Here is a 14,227-nt window from a genome sequence, read left to right on the forward strand (position 1 = left end):
GCTATTTTAATCCAGGGCTGACACCACTTGAAAATCAGCCCGTTCCTCTCTCTGGAACATTCTTTGCTTAATAAATTTTGTGGAGTGGTTATTTGTGAGTCTCATCCAATTCTTTGTTCACAACACCAAGAACCTGGAACTCCCAACTTCCAATCTGGTAACATATTTTGGTGAGCCAGCCAGGAGGTAAGCCCAAAAGAACTGGGACTTTTTATTTTCTTTCTTTTTTGCTTCAGCTCTTTCACTTTGGTTTAAAGCTGCCTTTTGCTGGCACGGATTGGACAGTTAAGAGCCAAAAAGGCACCGGCCACTTGAAGACTCCCATTGTTGTGGGAAAGCAGAGGATCAGAGAGACCAATGGGTAGAGCAGGAAGACTTAATATTAAGGTGTGCACCGGCTCAGTGGATTTGCATCCAAAACGCTGAGCCCTGAACAAAGACAGAGCTTGGCTTATATAGGCTAAACTACAGAAGCAGAACCAAGGCAGTAAATCATACAGTGACAGGTTTCGTAATCTATAGCATAACTGCTGACTTCGCATAACTTGTGGCTTTGCTTAGCTCGTGGCCTTGCAGCTGTGTCAAAAGAAAAACAGGAACCTACAAATCTTGCTAAACACAGGCAAAAATAGTCATAATTAATGGTCTAAAGAAAGAGAAACAGTAAAGGAATTTGTTTTTCTTAACCATTGCTCGGAGGTGTTTGGAGCTCATTCCTGGCTTCTTAAACTAGGTCACCATGACTTTCCTATAGCCTTGCTTGTTACTATTCTTAGAATGAGTAAATGCAGTACAAAACTTATTTCTTTCTTTAAATTCCTGCCTCAACGTGACAGGATAACCTGATTGGGGAATGGCACAGATAAGTCCCACCGGGTACAAGACCAATCCCTGCAACAGTGAGATGCATGTTTGTGCGGCTATAATTATTACATTATTTGCTGCTTGGTTTTTTTTGTTTTTTGTTTGTTTGTTTGTTTTTGAGATGGAGTCTCACTCTGTCGCCCAGGCTGGAGTGCAGTGGTGTGATCTCGGCTCACTGCAAACTTTGCCTCCCGGGATCAAGCAATTCTCCTGCCTTAGCCTCATGAGTAGCTGGGATTACAGGCGCCCGCCACCACGCCCGGCTAATTTTTGTATTTTTAGTAGAGACAGGGTTTCACCATGTTGGCCAGGCTAGTCTCGAACTCCTGGCCTCAGGTGATCTGCCCACCTTGGCCTCCCAAAGTGCTGGTATTTACAGGTGTGAGCTACCATGCCCAGCCAGCCACCATGCCCGGCCTTGCTGTCTGTTTTAATTTTTTTTCTTCCTTTGTGTTGGGATATCATGTTTAGACCAATTAGAGATATCCCCCAAACCCAAAGGGCCAGGGCAATAGGTAACTGTCTGTGGGGAGCCCAAGGGTTAGCATCAGCCTGAAGATGAGGGCCAACCACCTGGATAATGAGAGTACCCTGCTGCTTCTGTGAGGGATCAGATCTAGATTGTTTTAATTTAGTACATCTGGTGCTAAAAGAAAACTCCTGGTGGCGACTCTTGGATCATTGCATAACTTGTGCAGTGGATCCATGGGGAAATTGCTGTGCCTGGTTTATCTCATATAGCTAGAGGGCACTCTACTACCTTATTGAGAGGCCAGTCTCTAATAACAAATTTAAACTAGGCAGTCTGCAATTCCTTGCCCTTCAGTGTAGAGTTACTACTAACTAGTTAAGGAAACCATTTGGGAAGAAACCCTTTTGGCCCGCTACTGGTATACTAGAAGCCAAAGGTTACACCCAGGAGCTAAAGGGAAACTTATCATAGGTGACCAATTATGGCAGGATCCTTCTTCAAATGGCACTGGTGCCCACTGTGGCTAGAGACATTTGGCACTCAGAGGACAGGACCATTTGGGGAATGCCCCAATGGACCAAAATTACAGCCTAGATCCTTCAGTAGGGGACACCCTTAAGGGAGACTCTAGATGTAAACTCATGAACCTATGAGACTCCCTTCTTCTTTTCCACAGAGTAGTCATGGGAAACACTCCCTCAGCCCTGTCTGACTCCCCTCTTGGCTGCATCTTCAATCATTGCAATCAGTTTGACCCTGAAAACCTGTGAAAGAAATGCCTAATATTTTATTGTAACACCTTTTGGCCTCAATTTCAGCTAGGGAGTCAAGAGCAATGGCCAATGGAGTCTCAATTATGACACCATCCTCCAATTAGATCTATTTTATAAGAGACAAGGCAAATGGTCAGAAATACCATATGTGCAAGCCTTCATGGCCCTATACTAAAAGCCTACCATTTTCAAAGCCCCCAGAGGCAAATTACTCTGTCCTTACTGCTTATGCAGGAAAACTTTCCTCCTAGTCCATGAATGTTATGGGAATAGAGGGGAAGCCAAAAATGAGATGCTTTGCTCCTCCTTTAACTTGTCAATTTGAGAAGCAAATTTTCCAATAGGAGTTTCTAGTAATATCAAGCTGCCCAGACCTCTTGTTGGGGGCAGATACCATGGTTCAAATAGGCGAATTACTACAATATAAACACTGCCCAGCAGGATTGATGACAGTTGGGGAAATAAACAGTGTCCTAGACCCCATTAACAAACAGATCAACCTACTAGCTTGGTATACTGGGAAACCAGGGAACACCAAAATGGCAAAGCCAGTCAAAATACAGCTTCAAAAGACTCCAGCTGTTTTCCCAACCAAAAGTCATATCCAATCAAGCTGGAGGCCCATAATTCGGGAATTGCTAACTCATGAACTTTTAAAGCCTTGCAAATTCACCTTGTAATACTCCCATTTTATCCATCTTAAAAACTTCAGGGGAATATCAGCTGGTACAGGATCTCAGAATAATCAATGAAGCTGTTATCCCTATCCATCCATTGGTGGCAGATCCATACACTGTCTTGGCTCAGGTGCCACAGGATGCAAAATGGTTCTTGGTCCTAAAACTGAAAGATGCTTTCTTTTCCATTCCTCTGGCCCCAGAGTCTCAACATCTTTTTGCCTTTGAATGGCAAAATCCAGATACCAAAGAAAAACAATACACTTGGACAGTGCTCCCTCAGGGCTTTTGGGATAGCACCCATTTCTTTGCTCAAACCCTGTAAAGGGATCTAAGAGATTTATTATTGGAAAATGGAAGCATACTTCAATATATAGATGACCTTCTTGTGTGTAGCCCAACCTAGGAAGCATCTGACTAAAATACTGTAAAAGTCTTGAATTTCCTGGCAGACAGGGGATACAAAATGTCAAAGAAAAAAGTTGAAATCACCCTCCAACAAGTCCAATATATGGGTTATATGCTAAACCCTTGGGCCCAGCAGATATCCCCAGAACAGCTATAAGTCATATGCAGTCTGGACCCCCTTATACCAAACAACAGCTCTGTTCCTTTTTAGGAATGGTGGGATTCTGCAGGATATGGATATCAATTTTGGGGCTCATAGCAAAACCCCTTTATGAAGCAACAAGGGGGCCATAAAATGAGTTAGTAGAATGGATGGACTTCAGAAGTGAGGAAAGCCTTTGTCAAGTTAAAACAGGCCTTTGGTCAAGCCCCCATTCTTGGCATCCCAAACCTCACTAAGCTCTTTTCCTTGTATGTAGCAGAAAAGAAGGGCAGAAAAGAAGGGCACAGCTATGGGTGTGCTAACCCAAAAATTGGGTTCAGAACTGCCTGTTTTTCCAAGAAATTGGACATGTGACCTTTGGGTGGCCAAGCTGCCTGTAAGCAATAACAGTTACTGCTATTTTAGTGGAAGAAGACACTAAAATCACCCTAGGTCAATCACTGGAAGTTTTAACATCACATCAGGTGAAGTCAGTCTTGGAAATAAAAGGGTAGAGTTGGATAATGAGGAAAAGGTTAACCAAGTACCAGGCTATACTCCTAGACAATCCAGAGGTAATTCTTAAAACCTGTAATGCTCTGAATCCAGCTCCATTGCTGCCCACAGGCCCAATAATCGGTCATTCATGTGAGCAGGTCATCACACATACATACTTAAGCCGACCTGGTTTAAAAGATTGGCCACTTCCAGACTCAGAGGATGACTGGTTCACAGATGGCAGCAGTTTTGTGTCAAAAGGGAAATGCCAGGCTGGATATACAATAGTAAATGACAACACCATCACTGAAGTCCAACTGCTGTCCCCAGGGCATGTCAGCACAAAAAGCTGAAATAATTGCTCTTATCTGAGTTTGGATATTGGGGAAAGGAAAACAGCAGAATATCTATACAGACTCCAAATATGCATTTCTTGTGGTTAAGGCTCACGCTGCAATTTGGACAGAAAAAGGACTACTAACTAGGAACCACTCACCCATAGAGCATGGGCCTGGAATTCTCCAGTTGTTGGAGGCAATACATTTGCCAGAAGCCATGGCTATAATCCCTTGTAGAGGGTATCAAAAGGCCTTAGCTCCTATAGTACAAGGGAACAAAAGGTGGACAGGCAAGCAAAAGCAGCGGACCTCAAGGTGCAATCTCAAAAAATCTTAGCACTGCTTCCCTTCTGTGATTCCCCAGTATAACCTGAATACACATCACAGGAGGAACAGGTTATAAGGGAGCAAGGAGGACAGAAACAAGGACCTTGGTGGTATATGGGATCAAAAATACATATCCCTCAAACAGCCCAGTGGAAGGTTATTAGAAACCCTGCACAACTCTTTCCAGATGGGGAGAGATGCCACGCTGGCCATGGCAAACAGGGTCTTTACTGGGTCTAACTTAGCCTCAGTAGTTAAGCAGGTCTGTCAAGCCTGCTTACTGTGTGCATTTAACAACCCAGGAAACAAAATGCCTCTGCTAATGGAACCAGTCCAAAGAAGGGGAACTTACCCTGGGGAAGACTGGCATCTGGACTTTACCCATGAGCCTGCTTGCAGATGATACAAGTTTTTTGCTAATACTGATAGATACCTTTACAGGCTAGGTTGAAGCTTACCCTACTAGAACAGAAAAGGCTAATGAAATTGTAAAAGTCCTCTTAAAATAAATAATTCCACAGTTTGAGTTATCCCAAAGCCTCCAGAGTGATAACGGCCCATCCTTTGCCTCCCAGATAACTCAAGGGGTGGCTAAGGTGTTCAGAATTAAATACTATTTGCGTTCAGCACGGAGACCTCAATCCTCCAAGAAAGTAGAAAGTTTTCCTGGAGGTTTCTACTTTCCTGGAGGTTTCCTGGAGTTTGATAGTGCCCATCAAACTTTAAAATGGGCACTAGCTAAGCTATGCCAGGAAACGTCAGAAACTTTGGTCAGTTTACTACCCATACCCCTTTTGAGATTCCGTAACTCCCCAAGGGCGAAAGTAAAGATGAGCCAATAGGAAATGCTGTATGGGAGACCCTTCTTAAGTAATGATCTAATAACTAATCCAGAAACAGCTGGGCTAATAAAATACCTAATTAATCGGGGATAATTTCAACAAGCATTACAGAGGTTCTAGACTGAAAGGCTTCCCATACCAGGAACTAACCAGCAACCCAAGATTAGGTCAAGAGATAGAATACTTAAAGAGGGGTCACCCACTCAACAGCTACAACCCAATGAAAGGGACCTTTTTCAGTTATAATAACCACACCCTCTGCAATTAATGTGTTAGGATTAAATAGTTGGATACATCTTTCCAGGCTTTCAAACCTGCAATACCTAAAGCTCCAGACCTGGAACGTGAAGCTGCCATCAATCACTACCCTGTGAACCTGTGGAGGATCCGAAGTACCTGTTTAAAGGGCATCCAAAAGATAAGTAAATTCCTACTGACTTTGCTGGTGTCTGTGTTGCATAGTTACTGTGGGATAAGTAATCCTAGTTATTTATATATGTTTGTCATTTAACTGCTTGCTTCCCCCACAAGGGAACCATTTTTTATGTCCATAATCCTATTTTCACCAATATTGGGGGTCCAACCTCAATACCAAGTGTTTAAACAGATTCAACGGTTAGTCACACTAACTTAACTTCCTGTTACATTTGTACCTCAGGCTCACTATCAGCTGAAGTTTTACCATTACCATTAGAAGATATAGTCAAGGTCAATGCAAGAGTCACTGTTGCTACCCAGTCAGAAGCTACATATCCCAGTCCAGCTGTGGAAAGCTTATTCCTAACAGTCTTATCTCAGATCATAAGAAACAACCCAAATTTAAATTTTACAAATGCCCCAAATCCTGTAAGGGTTTTTCACAACCTGACCTCAGAGAGCCAATTCCCAATTTGTTTCACTTCCCACCGAACGAATGGGACCTTTCTGGGATCCCTAAACAATTGTTTATATGAGGTTGTCCTCAGTTGGACAAATCAAGAGAAACATTACAATTCCTCAGAAACAAAAATCAATTCATATTGCAAACTAGGAAAACAAAATCAATTCCTCCTCCTTAAGTATCCTGATCCAAGGTGACCTCAATATACAAGTAATACCAATACTTCCAGTATTTCCACTGGTTGGACCACAGTGTTAATCAACAATTCATCTTTGCCTGTAGCTCAAGCTTTGGCTTGGGGGGTCCAAAGATCATTTGTAAAATTCCACCCCAGCTTATCTTTCCACTCTAGGCTTAATGAACAACTTGCTGTGGCTGGAACACTTTTATGGGAACAACTCACTGGAACTTCCTCTAGTGGCTCAGACACACCTTTGGAACTAGCATCATGGGGATATGAAGTATCTTTGGACCCTGGGCAAGGGTTCTATTTCGTATGTGGAAATTCAGGGTACATGAGTCTTCCGAGTCAATGGAAAGGGACTTGCAGCATCGCTGCTTTACTTCCAAGACTGTTTTATGCAAATGCTAGTACATATAAGACACAGCCATGCATTTGTAAAAAGGGCAGCTCCAGTGGTATTACATCCTTTAGCAACTGCAATAACAGGACTTTTAGGAACCATACTTGGGCCCATTTCTCTTCAGTTGTCTTCACAACAAACACAGGCTTTGGCAGAAATTACAGCAGCTATCCAAGAACAATGACATATAGATTCCCTGGCAGGCATTGTCTTACAAAACAGGAGGGGGCTAGATCTCCTCACAGCTAATCGGAAGGGATTATGCGTTTTTCAAAAAGAAGAATGTTGTTTCTATATTAACTCCTCAGGCAAGATACTGGGACATCTGACTAAGGCAATTAATGTAACCAACTTAAGACCTGCACAAAATACCCTAAATTCTGTTTAAATAACTGCAAAAAGTTGGATAGCCCCTTTTATAGGACCCTTAACTGTAATTCTTCTGTTGTTCATTTTTGTCCCTTACACTGTAAATTTGCTAACCAGATTTATTTCTTCCTGTTTAGAATCTATCAAGCTACAAATGGCTGTGTTGCCTGAAGCCCCAGACGTCATCATACAAGAAATAAGTCCATACTTCATAATTTCCCCCTGGATAGAGCAGGGTGAGAGTTCTGTGGTCCCCCGTTAGGTAGGGTCAACAGTCCCACTCAGCCGGAAGCAGCTATAGAAGAAAGAACTTCAATCCTCAGCAAGCTATAGAGATTTATGGAGATCACATCTCTCAGAGGGAACTGAGGCAGGAGAATAGGGAAGGAAGTCAGAAAATCAACCAGCAGTCCGTTCTCAGCAAAACAAGCATAAGGCACCATCTGATAAGGAAGCTGAAGCAATGAACCAGTGCTTTCTGCAATAAACAAATCTGGTATAAACTGAAACAGGAAAGTCACTGAAAGAAGAGCATGCGCATTAGGGGCAAAATGTGTCCTCAGGATAACCTTTTATTATAATAAGTTACTTAAAGCCCATACATATGGAATGCATATCATACATACACTTAAAATTATGGAATGGCAAGCACACACACAGGCACACTGAGAGAGAAAAACAAGAAAACTGATATGTCAATTATAGGCAACCTCCTCCCTAAAAGTTAAGCAAGAGTAGTAAGGGGGTATAAAAGAACAAAGGCTGTGTTAACCCAGGGCTGATACCACTCTCAGATCAGCCTGTTCCTCTCTCTGGAACATTTTTTGCTGAATAAATCTTGTGGTGTCATTATTTGTGTGTCTCCTCCAATTCTTTGTTTGCAACACGAAGAATCTGAAACTCCAACTTCCAATCTGGTAACGCTTTCACTCTAAAAATGTGCTTACTCTTTGTATATCATGTAACTACTCTATTGGTTGTACCCATGCATATATTAATGTTTCCACTTTTTATGCCTCCCCTATTTTTCTCATGCCTTAATGAGTTGTTCTATGGAATTTCTAGGAGGCAATGAGTTGAGTTCTATAGATGACTTTTGTACATCTTGCACATGTACAATTTAACACTTTTTTGTGAACAACAGATATCTTTTTTGAAAAGAGGTAGTCTTGCCAAGACAATCCTAAGCCAAAAGAACAAAGCTGGAGGCATCATGCTACCTGACTTCAAACTATGCTACAAGGCCACAGTAACCAAAACAGCATGGTACTGGTACCAAAACAGAGATATAGACCAATGGAACAGAACAGAGCCCTCAGAAATAATACCACACATCTACAGCCATCTGATCTTTGACAAACCTGACAAAAACAAGAAATGGGGAAAGGATTCCCTATTTAATAAATGGTGCTGGAAAAATTGGCTAGCCATAAGCAGAAAGCTGAAACTGGATCCTTTTCTTACTCCTTATATGAAAATTAATTCAAGATGGATTAGAGACTTAAATGTTAGACCTAAAACCATAAAAACCCTAGAAGAAAACCTAGGTAATACCATTCAGGGCATAGGCATGGGCAAGGACTTCATGTCTAAAACACCAAAAGCAACGGCAACAAAAGCCAAAATTGACAAATGGGATCTAATTAAACTAAAGAGCTTCTGCACAGCAAAAGAAACTACCATCAGAGTGAACAGGCAACCTACAGAATGGGAGAAAATTTTTGCAATCTATTCATCTGACAAAGGGCTAATATCCAGAACCTACAAAGAACTCAAACAAATTTACAAGAAAAAAAAAGCCCCATCAAAAAGTGGGCAAAGGATATGAACAGACATTTCTCAAAAGAAGACATTTATACAGCCAACAGACACATGAAAAAATGCTCATCATCACTGGTCATCAGATAAATGCAAATCAAAACCACAATGAGATACCATCTCACACCAGTTAGAATGGCAATCATTAAAAAGTCAGGAAACAACAGGTGCTGGAGAGGATGTGGAGAAATAGGAACACTTTTCCACTGTTGGTGGGACTGTAAACTAGTTCAACCATTGTGGAAAACAGCGTGGCGATTCCTCAAGGATCTAGAACTAGAAATACCATTTGACCCAGACATCCCATTACTGGGGATATACCCAAAGGATTATAAATCATGCTGCTATAAAGACATGCACACGTATGTTTATTGCGACACTATTCACAATAGCAAAGACTTGGAATCAACCCAAATGTCCATCAGTGACAGACTGGATTAAGAAAATGTGGCACATATACACCATGGAATACTATGCAGCCATAAAAAAGGATGAGTTCGGGTCCTTTGTAGGGACATGGATGCAGCTGGAAACCATCATTCTCAGCAAACTATCGCAAGAACAGAAAACAAAACACCGCATGTTCTCACTCATAGGTGGGAATTGAACAATGAGATCAGTTGGACACAGGAAGGGGAATATCACACACCAGGGCCTATTGTGGGGAAGGGGAGGGGGGAAGGATAGCATTAGGAGATATGCCTAATGTAAATGACGAGTTAATGGGTGCAACACACCAACATGGCACGTGTATATGTATGTAACAAACCTGCACGTTGTGCACATGTACCCTAGAACTTAAAGTAAAATAAATAAATAAATAAGGAAAAGAGGTAGTCATAAATAGATTAATATCATAGCAAAATGGCTGTGCAACAGCCATCCAGTCAAGATTACTCTTTAGCTTCCCTTTGCCCCAAACACATACCAGTTAGAAAATGTAAAAATAAAACCCAAAAAAGAAATGCAAAACGGTGAGTAGGACAAAAGTCATTAGTGAGCTTTGCTCCAAGTGACATGGAAGACCAGAGTCAGGGTCACTGCTGAACTTAAAGGCCTGAGGTCAGGGTCCCTGGATGTTTTAGGCAGTTCTCACATTGCTATAAAGAAATACCTGAAACTGGGTAATTTATAAAGAAAAGAGGTTTAATTGACTTATTAGCAAACCAAATTCAACAATACTTTTAAAAGATGATTATGACAAAATGGCATTTACCCCAGGGATGCAAGGATGGTTCAACATATGCAAATCAATGTGATGCATCACATTAACAGAATGAAGGACAAAAACCATATGATGATTTCAACTGATGCTGAAAAAGCATTTGATAAAATTCAATATCCTTTCATGATAACCCTCAAAGGGCCAGGCACAGTAGCTCACACCTGTAATCCCAGCACTTTGGGAGGCTGAGATGGGCAGATTGCTTGGGCCCAAGAGTTGGAGACCAGCCTGGACAACAAGGTGAAATCCCGTCTCTACAAAAAAATACAAAATTAGCCAGGCGTGGTGGTACACACCTGTAGTCCCAGCTACTTAGGAAGCTGAGGTTGGAGGATTGCGTTAGCCTGGGAGGTCGAGGTTTCAGTGAGGAGATCACACCACTGCATTCCAGCCTGGGCAATGAAGTAAGACCCTTTCTCAAAAAAGAATTGCAAAAAACTGGGTATAGAAGGAACTACCTCTATGTAATAAAAGCCACAGCTTGTATCATACTAAAAGAGAGAAAACCGAAAGCCTTTCCTGTAAGATCTAAAACATGACGGGGATGCCAACTTTCACCACTGTTGTTCAACATAGTGCTGGAAGTCTTAGTTAGAGAATTTCAGAGAAGAGAACAAAATAAAGAGCATTCAAATTGGAAATGAAGAGGTCAAATTATCCTTGTTTGCAGATAATATGATCTTATATTTGGAAAAACCTAAAGACTCCACCAAAACATTATTAGAACTGATAAATTCAGTAAAGTTGTGCAATAAAAATCAACTTATGAAAATCAGTAGCATTTCCATATGCCAACAGTGAACAATCTAAAAAAGATTTTAAAAGTTATCCCACTTACAACAGCTACAAATAAAATTAGATACCTAGGAATTACCCTAACCAAAGAAGTGAAAGATCTCTACAATTAAAACTATGAAACAACTATGAAAGAAATTGAAGAGGACACACAAAAATGGAAAGATATTCCATGTTCATGAATTGGAAGAATAAATATTGTTAAAATGTCAATAATACTTAAAGTAATCTACAGATTCAATGCAATACCTGTCAAAATATCAACAACATTCTGCACAGAAATTTTAAAAAATCCTAAAATTGATATGGAACCACAAAAGACCCAGAGTAGCCAAAGCTATCCTGAGCAAAAAGAACAAAACTGGAGGAATCGCTTTACTTGATTTCGGATAATACTACAGAGGTATAGTAACCAAAATGGCATAGTCCTGGCATAAAAATAGACCAATGGAACAGAATAGAGAATGCAGAAACAAATCCATACATCCAGAGTGAACTCATTTTTGACAAAGGTGCCCATAACATGCATTGGGGAAACGACAGTCTCTTCAGTAAATGGTGCTGGGAAAACTGGATATCCATATGCAGAATGAAACTAGACCACTATCTCTCCTCATATACAAAAATCAAATCAAAATGGATTAAAGACATATCTAACTCCTCAAACTATGAAACTACTATAAGAAAACATTGGGGAAACTCTCCAGGACATTGAACTAGGCAAAGATTTCTTGAGTAATACTCCAAAAACACAGGCAACCAAAGCAAAAATGTAAAATAGGTTCACATCAAGTTAAAAAACTTCTGCATAGCAAAAGAAACAATTGACAAAGAGGCAACCTGCAGAATGGGAGAAAATATTTGCAAACTACCATCTGACAAGGGATTAATAACAGAAACTATAAGGAGCTCAAACAACTCTAAAGGAAAAAATATAATAATCCAATTTAAAAAATGAGCAAAAGATCTGAATAGACACTTCTCCAAAGATGACATATGAATGGCAGACAGGTATATGAAAAGGTGCTCAACATCATTGATCATCAGAGAAATGCAAATCAAAGCTACGAGATATCATCTCACTCCAATTAAAATGGTTTATATCCAAAAATGAGACAATAATAAATGCTGGAGAGGATATGGAGAAAAGGGACCCTTGTACACAATTGTCGGGAATGTTAAATCAGTACCACCACTATGGAGAAAAGTTTGGAGATGCCTCCAAAAACTAAAAATAGAGCGACCATATGATCTAGCAACCCCACTGCCAGGTATATTCCTAAAAGAAAGGAAATCGGTGTATCAAAGAGATATCTGCACTCCTATGCTTATTGCAGCACTATTCATAGTAGCCAAGATTTGAAAGTAACCTAAATGTTCATCAGCAGATGAATGGATAAAGAAAATGTGGTACATATACACAATGGAATACTATTCAGCCATAAAAGAGAATGAGAGTCTGTCATTTGCAACAACATGGATGGAACTGGAGGCCACTGCGTTAAGTCAGACAGAGAAAGACAAACTTTGTATGTTCTCACTTATTTGTGGGAGCTAAAACTTAAAACCACTGAACTCATGGAGACAGAGAGTAGAAAGATGGTTACCAGAAGCTGAAACAAATAGTGTGTTGTGGGGGGTGAAGTGAGGATGGTTAATGGATACTAAAAAAAGAATTAGAATGAATTAGATCTAGTATTTGCTAGCATAACGTGGTGACTATAGTCAAAAATAACTTAACTGTACATTTTTTAAAAGTGAAAGGGTATAATTAGATTGTTTGTAACATAAAGGATAAATGCTTGAGGAGATGCATGCCTCATTTACCAGATGTGATTATTACATATTCTATGCCTGTATCAAAATCTCATGTACTCCACAAATACATACACCTACCATGTACCCATGAAAATAAAAACTTTGAAAAAGAACAGGTGAGTATGAATGAGAACTAATCAGAAAACTTTGAAATTAAAAATATAGTCATCAAAATTTAAAAAAATTTATTAAATGGCATAAACTTTAGAAAACACACAGTTAAAAGAATTAGACATATTTACCTGGACCCCTGTGCAGACAAAACAATCAACTATGTGAAAAAGTAATTAAGAAATATAAATAATAACTTGAGAGACTCCAAGAAGGCCCTAGAGGGACAGCAGCTATCATAGGCTGAATGGCCTCCTAACGGTGTCTACACTCTCATCTGTGGAACCTGGGACTAGTGTACTACATGGCAGGAGGGAGCTGGCAGATGTAATTACGATTAAAGGCCTTAAAATAGGGGACATTGTCTTCAATTCTACATGTGGGCCCAATATACTCACACGAGGCCTTAAAAACAGTGACGTGGGCAGGGCGTGGTGGCTCAAGCCTGTAATCCCAGCACTTTTGGGAGGTTGAGGCGGGTGGATCACTTGAAGCCAGGAGTTGGAGACCAGCCTGGCCAATATGGCAAAACCCTGTCTCTACTAAAAATAAAAAAATTACCGGGGTGTGGTGTCACACACCTGTAATCCCAGCTATTCGGGAGGCTGAGGCCAGAGGATCACTTGAGCCCAGGAGGTGGAGGCTGCTGTGAGCTGAGATCATGCCACTGCACTCCAGCCTGGGCGACAGAGCAAGACTCCGTCTCCAAAAAAAAGAAAGAAAGAAAAAAAAAGCAGTGAAGTATAAGAAGGATTTCATGGGGAAAAAAAAAGGACATAACAAGCTGACTTACTGGCTCAAAAATGGAAGAGGCAGGCTGAGAGGAATGCAAGCATCCTAGTAGGGCTGAGAGAGAGCCTGTTCACAACTGTTAACTGAACCTTAGCCCTATAGCTGTAGGAAACGGAATTCCTTACACCAATATGAATGAGTAGACCCTACCCCAGATTCTCTTATCTCTAGATAAGAGCCCAGGCACTTTGATTTAGGGAGCGGAACCCACCTAGAGAGTTCTGACCTGCAGAACTATGAGATAATACCTGTGAGTTGTTCTAAACTGCTAAGGTTGGGGTGATTTTTTTTTTTTTTTGTAGCAACAGAAAAACAAATATAGCTGAGAAGTCAGGCTTGAAGAGATAACAGCTAAGAATTATCCAGAACTGAATCAAGGCACAAATATTCAGATAAAAAGTTTGCACCATCTAACTAAGGAAAGCAGGTTAAACATACACAGTTATTGCAGCTCTCTCCCTCTTTCGCTTCCCTAAAATTACAATAAAGGGCTT

At 40.7% G+C, this 14,227-nt stretch overlaps 1 long non-coding RNA gene across 1 annotated transcript; it reads left to right on the plus strand.

The window, feature by feature from the left end:
* LOC117085587 lies at positions 1 to 8,026 on the plus strand. Its single transcript, XR_004438005.1, has 2 exons — positions 1 to 186; positions 5,646 to 8,026. It is a non-coding gene; the product is annotated as an uncharacterized LOC117085587 (long non-coding RNA).
* Positions 8,027 to 14,227: the final 6,201 nt, after the last annotated feature.

The sequence above is a fragment of the Trachypithecus francoisi genome, unplaced genomic scaffold (genome assembly GCF_009764315.1).
Source record: "Trachypithecus francoisi isolate TF-2019V2 unplaced genomic scaffold, Tfra_2.0 Lachesis_group1, whole genome shotgun sequence".
NCBI classification, from domain to species: Eukaryota; Metazoa; Chordata; class Mammalia; order Primates; family Cercopithecidae; genus Trachypithecus; species Trachypithecus francoisi.